We start from the raw sequence: 12,316 nt of genomic DNA on the forward strand, positions 1-12,316 counted from the left end.
CATTCTCATTGGAAGCGACCCACTTCCTCATTCATATAGGTGAGTTCCATCAAGAGTTTATACTGCTACACCCCACTTCAATCTTAAATTGAAACTATAGAACTCATTAAGACTTAATTAAAAGTCATCCTCCACATGCAGTCACACTATCACATCAACACCATAGGGAAGGGACAGAGAATAAAATTCTCTGATAATGTTTACCTTTACCCACCATAAATTAGTTGTCTTATTCGAAACCTTGTTATTGGAATCTCCAGTCAGCAAGGTTGAGTATCCTTCATGGCAAGTTTAATTATTTGAGCCTAAGCCCCATCCCCTTCGATGCTTTAATAACTATCTCCTTGGACAAACCTTTCGTCAAAGGGTCCGCGATATTCTCCTTGGACCTTGTCCAATCTATTGAAATAACGCCTGTGGAGATTAGTAATTTCAAAGAATCATGTCTTCTACGCATATGTATAGACTTTCCATTGTAGAATCTATTCTTAGCTCTACCTATTGCAGATTTGTTGTCACAATGTATAGATATAGCTGGCACAGGCCTATGCCAGAGAGGAATATATTCTAAAAAGTTTCTTAGCCATTCGGCCTCCTCTCCTGCTTTATCTAACGCAATAAACTCCGACTCCATAGTTGAGCGAGCTATACATGTCTGTTTGGACTCTTCCAAGATACAGACGCACCTGCTAGAGTGAATACATATCCACTCGTAGACTTAGACTCCTCTGAGTATGCTATCCAGTTCGCATCGCAAAATCCCTCAAGGACGGCCGGATACCCTTCGTAATTCAAACAAAAGGTCATTGTGTACTTCAAGTACTTTAGCACTCTATTAAGTGCATCCCAATGTTTCTGCCCTGGATTACAAGTATACCTGCTTAACCTACTCACAGCATAAGCAATGTCTGGTCTCGTACAATTCATCAAATACATCAGACGTCCTATGACTCTCGAGTATTCAAGTTGGTTAACACATACACCCTTATTCTTCATGAGTTTGCAAGAAGAATCATATGGAGTGCAAACAGGTTTACATCCAAACTGATTATACTTCTTAAGTATGGATTCAACATAATGAGACTGACTCAGACTATAGTCATTAGAAGTTTTTCTTATCTTCATCCCTAATATGACATCAGCGGGGCCTAAGTCTTTCATGTCAAAGTTCTCATTCAACATTTTCTTAGTGGTATTAATAACATCCATGTTTGTACCTAGTATAAGCATATCATCAACATACAAGCATACAACCACAGGCATCCTTGACAAGTTTAGTATAAACACACTTATCAGATTCATTAATTCTAAAACCACTAGAAATCATCACATGATCAAATTCTCATGCCACTGTTTAGGTGCTTGTTTCAATCCATACAAAGATTTCTTCAGTTTACAAACCTTCTTCTCACAACCTTTAACTACAAAGCCTTCGGGTTGTTCCATATAAATTTCTTCATCTAATTCACCATTCAAAAACGCTTCTTTACATCCATTTGATGTATCTGTAGGTTATGGACAGAAGCTATAGCAATTAACATCCTAATGGAGCTAATTCTACTTACTGGTGAATATGTATCAAAGAAGTCTATACCTTCTATCTGTTTATAGCCTTTCGCTACCAACCTAGCCTTGTATTTTTCAATAGTTCCATTTATATTACGTTTTCTCTTGAAAATCCATTTACAACCTATGGCCTTAGACCCTGGAGGTAAATCTACAAGTTCAAAAGTACCGTTTTCTCGAACGGAATCCATTTCACTAATTGAAGCTTCTTTCCACCACGGAGCTTCAGGACAAGTCATGGCTTCTTTATAAGTCTGAGGATCAGACTCGGCTAGGTATGTAATGCAACCAGGATAGGTTTTCTTAGTTTTAACCCTTTTACCTCTTCTAGGTTCTATTTCTGGTTCATCTTCCTCTAAAGGTAATGACTGACTGGATGATGGAAATTCTAGGGGATCATCTAAACATCTCTTTCGAGAATCACGTTTCATAGGAAAAACATTCTCAAAGAACTCACCATCCCTAGACTCCATGATAGTATTCAACCCTATGTCAGAAATTTCAGAACTCACAACCATAAACCTATGAGCACTAGAATGCTCAGGATACCCTATAAAACACAATCAACGGTTTTGGGTCCTATCTTATTTGTCTTAGGAGGAGGGATGTCCACCTTTGCCAAGCACCCCCACACTTTTAAGTAATCATAAGATGGTTGTTTACCTTTTCATGACTCATATGGAGTTTTATCTGATCCTTTAAAGGGTACTCTGTTCAGGATGTAATTGGCTGAGAGGATAGCCTCCCCCCACAAATTCGAAGGTAATCCTGAACTAATCAACATGGCATTCATCAATCCTTAAGGGTACGGTTCCTACGTTCAGCTACACCATTGGATTGAGGTGAATAAGGGGCTGTAGTTTCATGTATTATGCCATGTTCTTCACAGAAATCTCCAATAGGAATTAGATACTCACCACCACGGTCAGACCTAAAAGTTTTAATGGTAGCATTCAATTGGTTTTCAATTTCACGTTTATATATCTTAAAGGCTTCTAAGGCATCGTCCTTCACTCTAAGAAAATGAACAGGTCTCTGTTCCCACAAACATGCTTGGTAGCTCCAGAGTCTACCCACCAGTCCATCACATTGGTCACCAAATTAACTTCAGACACTACAGCAGAAAACTCATCCTTGTTCTTTTCAACCAAGTTAGCATTATCCTTCTTGTCCGTACAATGTCTACAGTGAACTTCCATATGGCCAGTAACTCCACACGCATAACAAGCACCCTTAATTTTAGTAATGCTGGACTCTGGTTTTCGAAACATACCTTTCTTGGAAGGACCACGCTTAGAGTTACGATTGTTACTCTCACCTTTTTCCAGCTTTGGAAGATCTATGTTCAGTCATATGAGATTTATTACTCATGTCCCTTGCAGAAGACACGTTCTTATCTTTGGAGCACAAAAACTATTCCACTTGAATCTTCTTCCCTAATTCAACCATGTTGATCTCGCCAGTTTCATGTCTTAGATTTTTCTTGTACTCAGACCAGGAAGTTGGTAACTTCTTAATTACCGAAGATACTTGAAACGTCTCATCAATGACCATACCTTCAGCAAGAATCTCATTAATAATCTGTTGAAATTCGAGGAATTGATCAACAGGCTTATCATTCGTCATCTTGAAGTCCATAAACTTCGCCACCAGAAATTTCTTGCTCCCTGCAGTCTCTGCTTGATACTTTGCTTCTAACGCAGTCCACAAATCATAAGCACTGAAATTTTCTTTAGCATTGTAAAAATCATACATCGTATCTTCCAAACCATTCATGATATGATTTTTCGCCTGAAAATTACACCGCTTGTTATACTCGATCACCTCCTCAGTTAAGGCTTCAACATTCATCAATTCATCATGTTGAACAAGTACATAATCCAGTTCATGATGGCTTAGATAAAACAACATCTTGGATTGCCATCTCTTGAAATCCTTTCCATTAAACTTCTGTGGTCTTTCAACGTCGTTCTTTCCCATTGTTCCAAGGAATATTAATGTGTTAATATTGTTGGAGTCTTGCAACAATAGAAGAAACGTCAGATGTATCAAACAATAAATATAAAGAACCGTATCAAACAACTCTACCACGAACAAATTGATGAGGGCAGAATCACAGGTTCAACAAGTTGTCCTTAACACATTAGTTCGCGGGTATACTCTAAAGTAATGCTAAACCCCAACGTGCGAAGATGTGTCCAGGATAAGACTGCCCGATATAACTTGTATTAGCACAATACAAGTTACCCACTCTTAAACTCAGCAACGGGGATGGAAGTAAAACGCCGCACGAAAATAAAAGCAAGAAGATGAAGAAAAGTAGACCTAGAGATGGTCGCTGCTTGTGTGTTTTGAAAAGAGATTTTCGAGTTGTATTTATAGGAAAATTAACTTGCAAATCAAGTTAGGTTTAGGTTTTTTCTTATAAAACGAGTTTTGTTTCTTGTAAAACAATTAAACACAAAAAAGGAATTTTTTCCATAAATAAAACTCTTAAATAAATTATTTATCAAGTTAAAAACTTGCAAAAAATAATTTCAAGTAGACACGAACTTGGTGCTTGGTACACGCGCATGGGCATGGGTCGAAACATGTATAGATATAGCTGGCACAGGCCTATGCCAGAGAGGAATATATTCTAAAAAGTTTCTTAGCCATTCGGCCTCCTCTCCTGCTTTATCTAACGCAATAAACTCCGACTCCATAGTTGAGCGAGCTATACATGTCTGTTTGGAACTCTTCCAAGATACAGACGCACCTGCTAGGAAAATTAACTTGCAAATCAAGTTAGGTTTAGGTTTTTTCTTATAAAACGAGTTTTATTTCTTGTAAAACAATTAAACACAAAAAATGAATTTTTTCAATAAATAAGACTCTTAAATAAATTATTTATCAAGTTAAAAACTTGCAAAAAATAATTTCAAGTAGACACGGACTTGGTGCTTGGTACACGCGCATGGGCATGGGTCGAAACATGTATAGATATAGCTGGCACAGGCCTATGCCAGAGAGGAATATATTCTAAAAAGTTTCTTAGCCATTCGGCCTCCTCTCCTGCTTTATCTAACGTAATAAACTCCGACTCCATAGTTGAGCGAGCTATACATGTCTGTTTGGAACTCTTCCAAGATACAGACGCACCTGCTAGGAAAATTAATTTGCAAATCAAGTTAGGTTTAGGTTTTTTCTTATAAAATGAGTTTTGTTTCTTGTAAAACAATTGAACACAAAAAAGGAATTTTTTCCATAAATAAAACTTTTAATTAAATTATTTATCAAGTTAAAAACTTGCAAAAAATAATTTCAAGTAGACACGGACTTGGTGCTTGGTACATGCGCATGGGCATGCGTCGAAACATGTATAGATATAGCTGGCACAGGCCTATGCCAGAGAGGAATATATTCTAAAAAGTTTCTTAGCCATTCGGCCTCCTCTCCTGCTTTATCTAACGCAATAAACTCCGACTCCATAGTTGAGCGAGCTATACATGTCTGTTTGGAACTCTTCCAAAATACAGACGCACCTGCTAGGAAAATTAACTTGCAAATCAAGTTAGGTTTAGGTTTTTTCTTATAAAACGAGTTTTGTTTCTTGTAAAACAATTAAACAAAAAAAAGGAATTTTTTCCATAAATAAAACTCTTAAATAAATTATTTATCAAGTTAAAAACTTGCAAAAAATAATTTCAAGTAGACACGGACTTGGTGCTTGGTACACGCGCATGGGCATGGGTCGAAACATGTATATATATAGCTGGCACAGGCCTAGAGGAATATATTCTAAAAAGTTTCTTAGCCATTCGGCCTCCTCTCCTGCTTTATCTAACGCAATAAACTCCGACTCCATAGTTGAGCGAGCTATACATGTCTGTTTGGAACTCTTCCAAGATACAGACGCACCTGCTAGGAAAATTAATTTGCAAATCAAGTTAGGTTTAGGTTTTTTCTTATAAAACGAGTTTTGTTTCTTGTAAAACAATTGAACACAAAAAAGGAATTTTTTCCATAAATAAAACTCTAAATTAAATTATTTATCAAGTTAAAAACTTGCAGAAAATAATTTCAAGTAGACACAGACTTGGTGCTTGGTACATGCGCATGGGCATGGGTCGAAACATGTATAGATATAGATGGCACAGGCCTATGCCAAAGAGGAATATATTCTAAAAAGTTTCTTAGCCATTCGGCCTCCTCTCCTGCTTTATCTAACGCAATAAACTCCGACTCCATAGTTGAGCGAGCTATACATGTCTGTTTGGAACTCTTCCAAGATACAGACGCACCTGCTAGGAAAATTAACTTGCAAATCAAGTTAGGTTTAGGTTTTTTCTTATAAAACGAGTTTTTTTCTTGTAAAACAATTAACACAAAAAAGGAATTTTTTCCATAAATAAAACTCTTAAATAATTATTTATCAAGTTAAAAACTTGCAAAAAATAATTTCAAGTAGACACGGACTTGGTGCTTGGTACACGCGCATGGGCATGGGTCGAAACATGTATAGATATAGCTGGCACATGCCTATGCCAGAGAGGAATATATTCTAAAAAGTTTCTTAGCCATTCGGCCTCCTCTCCTGCTTTATCTAACGCAATAAACTCCGACTCCATAGTTGAGCGAGCTATACATGTCTGTTTGGAACTCTTCCGAAATACAGACGCACCTGCTAGGAAAATTAACTTGCAAATCAAGTTAGGTTTAGTTTTTTTCTTATAAAACGAGTTTTGTTTCTTGTAAAACAATTAAACACAAAAAAGGAATTTTTTCCATAAATAAAACTCTTAAATAAATTATTTATCAAGTTAAAAACTTGCAAAAAATAATTTCAAGTAGACACGGACTTGGTGCTTGGTACACGCGCATGGGCATGGGTCGAAACATGTATAGATATAGCTGGCACAGGCCTATGCCAAAGAGGAATATATTCTAAAAAGTTTCTTAGCCATTCGGCCTCCTCTCCTGCTTTATCTAAGGCAATAAACTCCGACTCCATAGTTGAGCGAGCTATACATGTCTGTTTGGAACTCTTCCAAGATACAGACGCACCTGCAAGGAAAATTAACTTGCAAATCAAGTTAGGTTTAGGTTTTTTCTTATAAAACGAGTTTTGTTTCTTGTAAAACAATTAAACACAAAAAAGGAATTTTTTCCATAAATAAAACTCTTAAATAAATTATTTATCAAGTTAAAAACTTGCAAAAAATAATTTCAAGTAGACACGGACTTGGTGCTTGGTACATGCGCATGGGCATGGGTCGAAACATGTATAGATATAGCTGGCACAGGCCTATGCCAGTGAGGAGTATATTCTAAAAAGTTTCTTAGCCATTCGGCCTCCTCTCCTTCTTTATCTAACGCAATAAACTCCGACTCCATAGTTGAGCGAGCTATACATGTCTGTTTGGAACTCTTCCAAGATACAGACACACCTGCTAGGAAAATTAACTTGCAAATCAAGTTAGGTTTAGGTTTTTTCTTATAAAACGAGTTTTGTTTCTTGTAAAACAAAAAAGGAATTTTTTCCATAAATAAAACTCTAAAATAAATTATTTATCAAGTTAAAAACTTGCAAAAAATAATTTCAAGTAGACACGGACTTGGTGCTTGGTACACGTGCATGGGCATGGGTCGAAACATGTATAGATATAGCTGGCACAGGCCTATGCCAAAGAGGAATATATTCTAAAAAGTTTCTTAGCCATTCGGCCTCCTCTCCTGCTTTATCTAACACAATAAACTCCGACTCCATAGTTGAGCGAGCTATACATGTCTGTTTGGAACTCTTCCAAGATACAGACGCACCTGCTAGGAAAATTAACTTGCAAATCAAGTTAGGTTTAGGTTTTTTCTTATAAAACGAGTTTTGTTTCTTGTAAAACAGTTAAACACAAAAAAGGAATTTTTTCCATAAATAAAACTCTTAAATAAATTATTTATCAAGTTAAAAAATTGCAAAAAATAATTTCAAGTAGACACGGACTTGGTGCTTGGTACACGCGCATGGGCATGGGTCGAAACATGTATAGATATAGCTGGCACAGGCCTATGCCAAAGAGGAATATATTCTAAAAAGTTTCTTAGCCATTCGGCCTCCTCTCCTGCTTTATCTAATACAATAAACTCCGACTCCATAGTTGAGCGAGCTATACATGTCTGTTTGGAACTCTTCCAAGATACAGACGCACCTGCTAGGAAAATTAACTTGCAAATCAAGTTAGGATTAGGTTTTTTCTTATAAAACGAGTTTTGTTTCTTGTAAAACAATTAAACACAAAACAGAAATTTTTTTCATAAATAAAACTCTTAAATAAATTGTTTATCAAGTTAAAAACTTGCAAAAAATAATTTCAAGTAGACATGGACTTGGTGCTTGGTACACGCGCATGGGCATGGGTCGAAACATGTATAGATATAGCTGGCACAAGCCTTTGCCAGATAGGAATATATTCTAAAAAGTTTCTTAGCCATTCGGCCTCCTCTATTGCTTTATCTAACGCAATAAACTCCGACTCCATAGTTGAGCGAGCTACACATGTCTGTTTGGAACTCTTCCAAGATACAGACGCACCTGCTAGGAAAATTAACTTGCAAATCAAGTTAGGTTTAGTTTTTTTCTTATAAAACGAGTTTTGTTTCTTGTAAAACAATTAAACACAAAAAAGGAATTTTTTCCATAAATAAAACTCTTAAATAAATTATTTATCAAGTTAAAAACTTGCAAAAAATAATTTCAAGTAGACACGGACTTGGTGCTTGGTACACGCGCATGGGCATGGGTCCAAACATGTATAGATATAGCTGGCACAGGCCTATGCCAGAGAGGAATATATTCTAAAAAGTTTCTTAGCCATTCTGCCTCCTCTCCTGCTTTATCTAACACAATAAACTCCGATTCCATAGTTGAGCGAGCTATACATGTCTGTTTGGAACTGTTCTAAAATACAGACGCACCTGCTAGGAAAATTAACTTGCAAATCAAGTTAGGTTTAGGTTTTTTCTTATTAAACGAGTTTTGTTTCTTGTAAAATAGTTAAACACAAAAAAGGAATTTTTTCCATAAATAAAACTCTTAAATAAATTTTTTATCAAGTTAAAAACTTGCAAAAAATAATTTCAAGTAGACACGGACTTGGTGCTTGGTACACGCGCATGGGCATGGGTCGAAACATGTATAGATATAGCTGGCACAGGCCTATGCCAAAGAGGAATATATTCTAAAAAGTTTCTTAGCCATTCGGCCTCCTCTCCTGCTTTATCTAACACAATAAACTCCGACTCCATAGTTGAGCGAGCTATACATGTCTGTTTGGAACTCTTCCAAGATACAGACGCACCTGCTAGGAAAATTAACTTGCAAATCAAGTTAGGTTTAGGTTTTTTCTTATAAAACGAGTTTTGTTTCTTGTAAAACAATTAAAAACAAAACAGAAATTTTTTCCATAAATAAAACTCTTAAATAAATTGTTTATCAAGTTAAAAACTTGCAAAAAATAATTTCAAGTAGACACGGACTTGGTGCTTGGTACACGTGCATGGGCATGGGTCGAAACATGTATAGATATAGCTGGCACAGGCCTATGCCAAAGAGGAATATATTCTAAAAAGTTTCTTAGCCATTCGGCCTCCTCTCCTGCTTTATCTAACACAATAAACTCCGACTCCATAGTTGAGCGAGCTATACATGTCTGTTTGGAACTCTTCCAAGATACAGACGCACCTGCTAGGAAAATTAACTTGCAAATCAAGTTAGGTTTAGGTTTTTTCTTATAAAACGAGTTTTGTTTCTTGTAAAACAATTAAAAACAAAAAAGGAATTTTTTCAATAAATAAAACTCTTAAATAAATTATTTATCAAGTTAAAAACTTGCAAAAAATAATTTCAAGTAGACACGGACTTGGTGCTTGGTACACGCGCATGGGCATGGGTCCAAACATGTATAGATATAGCTGGCACAGGCCTATGCCAGAGAGGAATATATTCTAAAAAGTTTCTTAGCCATTCTGCCTCCTCTCCTGCTTTATCTAACACAATAAACTCCGATTCCATAGTTGAGCGAGCTATACATGTCTGTTTGGAACTGTTCTAAAATACAGACGCACCTGCTAGGAAAATTAACTTGCAAATCAAGTTAGGTTTAGGTTTTTTCTTATTAAACGAGTTTTGTTTCTTGTAAAATAGTTAAACACAAAAAAGGAATTTTTTCCATAAATAAAACTCTTAAATAAATTTTTTATCAAGTTAAAAACTTGCAAAAAATAATTTCAAGTAGACACGGACTTGGTGCTTGGTACACGCGCATGGGCATGGGTCGAAACATGTATAGATATAGCTGGCACAGGCCTATGCCAAAGAGGAATATATTCTAAAAAGTTTCTTAGCCATTCGGCCTCCTCTACTGCTTTATCTAACACAATAAACTCCGACTCCATAGTTGAGCGAGCTATACATGTCTGTTTGGAACTCTTCCAAGATACAGACGCACCTGCTAGGAAAATTAACTTGCAAATCAAGTTAGGTTTAGGTTTTTTCTTATAAAACGAGTTTTGTTTCTTGTAAAACAATTAAAAACAAAACAGAAATTTTTTCCATAAATAAAACTCTTAAATAAATTGTTTATCAAGTTAAAAACTTGCAAAAAATAATTTCAAGTAGACACGGACTTGGTGCTTGGTACACGTGCATGGGCATGGGTCGAAACATGTATAGATATAGCTGGCACAGGCCTATGCCAAAGAGGAATATATTCTAAAAAGTTTCTTAGCCATTCGGCCTCCTCTCCTGCTTTATCTAACACAATAAACTCCGACTCCATAGTTGAGCGAGCTATACATGTCTGTTTGGAACTCTTCCAAGATACAGACGCACCTGCTAGGAAAATTAACTTGCAAATCAAGTTAGGTTTAGGTTTTTTCTTATAAAACGAGTTTTGTTTCTTGTAAAACAATTAAACACAAAAAAGGAATTTTTTCCTAAATAAAACTCTTAAATAAATTATTTATCAAGTTAAAAACTTGCAAAAAATAATTTCAAGTAGAAACGGACTTGGTGCTTGGTACAGGCGCATTGACATGGGTCGAAACATGTATAAATATAGCTGGCACAGGCCTATGCCGGAGAGGAATATATTCTAAAAAGTTTCTTAGCCATTCGGCCTCCTCTCCTGCTTTACCTAACGCAATAAACTCCGACTCCATAGTTGAGCGAGCTATACATGTCTGTTTGGAACTCTTCCAAGATACAGAAGCACCTGCTAGGAAAATTAACTTGCAAATCAAGTTAGGTTTAGGTTTTTTCTTATAAAACGAGTTTTGTTTCTTGTAAAACAATTAAACACAAAAAAGGAATTTTTTCCATAAATAAAACTCTTAAATAAATTATTTATCACGCGCATGGGCATGGGTCGAAACATGTATAGATATAGCTGGGACAGGCCTATGCCAGAGAGGAATATATTCTAAAAAGTTTCTTAGCCATTCGGCCTCCTCTCCTGCTTTATCTAACACAATAAACTCCGATTCCATAGTTGAGCGAGCTATACATGTCTGTTTGGAACTCTTCCAAGATACAGACGCGCCTGCTAGGAAAATTAACTTGCAAATCAAGTTAGGTTTAGGTTTTTTCTTATAAAACGAGTTTTGTTTCAGGTAAAACAATTAAACACAAAAAAGGAATTTTTTCCATAAATAAAACTCTTAAATAAATTATTTATCAAGTTAAAAACTTGCAAAAAATAATTTCAAGTAGACACGGACTTGGTGCTTGGTACACGCGCATGGGCATGGGTCGAAACATGTATAGATATAGCTGGCACAGGCCTATGCCAGAGACGAATATATTCTAAAAAGTTTCTTATCCATTCGGCCTCCTCTCCTGCTTTATCTAACGCAATAAATTCCGACTCCATAGTTGAGCGAGCTATACATGTATTTTTGGAACTCTTCCAAGATACAGACGCACCTGCTAGGAAAATTAACCTGCAAATCAAGTTAGGTTTAGGTTTTTTCTTATAAAACGAGTTTTGTTTCTTGTAAAACAACAATTAAACACAAAAAAGGAATTTTTTCCATAAATAAAACTCTTAAATAAATTATTTATCAAGTTAAAAACTTTCAAAAAATAATTTCAAGTAGACACGGACTTGGTGCTTGGTACACGCGCATGGGCATAGGTCGAAACATGTATAGATATAGCTGGCACAGGCCTATGCCAGAGAGGAATATATTCTAGAAAGTTTCTTAGCCATTCGTCCTCCTCTCCTGATTTATCTAACGCAATAAACTCCGACTCCATAGTTGAGCGAGCTATACATGTCTGTTTGGAACTCTTCCAAGATACAGACGCACTTGCTAGGAAAATTAACTTTCAAATCAAGTTAGGTTTAGGTTTTTTCTTATAAAACGAGTTTTGTTTCTTGTAAAACAACAATTAAACACAAAAAAGGAATTTTTTCCATAAATAAAACTCTTAAATAAATTATTTATCAAGTTAAAAACTTTCAAAAAATAATTTCAAGTAGACACGGACTTGGTGCTTGGTACACGCGCATGGGCATAGGTCGAAAGATGTATAGATATAGCTGGCACAGGCCTATGCCAGAGAGGAATATATTCTAAAAGTTTCTTAGCCATTCGGCCTCCTCTCCTGCTTTATCTAACGCAATAAACTCCGACTCCATAGTTGAGCGAGCTATACATGTCTGTTTGGAACTCTTCCAAGATACAGACGCACCTGCTAGGAAAATTAACTTGC

Source organism: Papaver somniferum, chromosome 11 (genome assembly GCF_003573695.1).
Source record: "Papaver somniferum cultivar HN1 chromosome 11, ASM357369v1, whole genome shotgun sequence".
In the NCBI taxonomy this organism is placed as follows: Eukaryota; Viridiplantae; Streptophyta; class Magnoliopsida; order Ranunculales; family Papaveraceae; genus Papaver; species Papaver somniferum.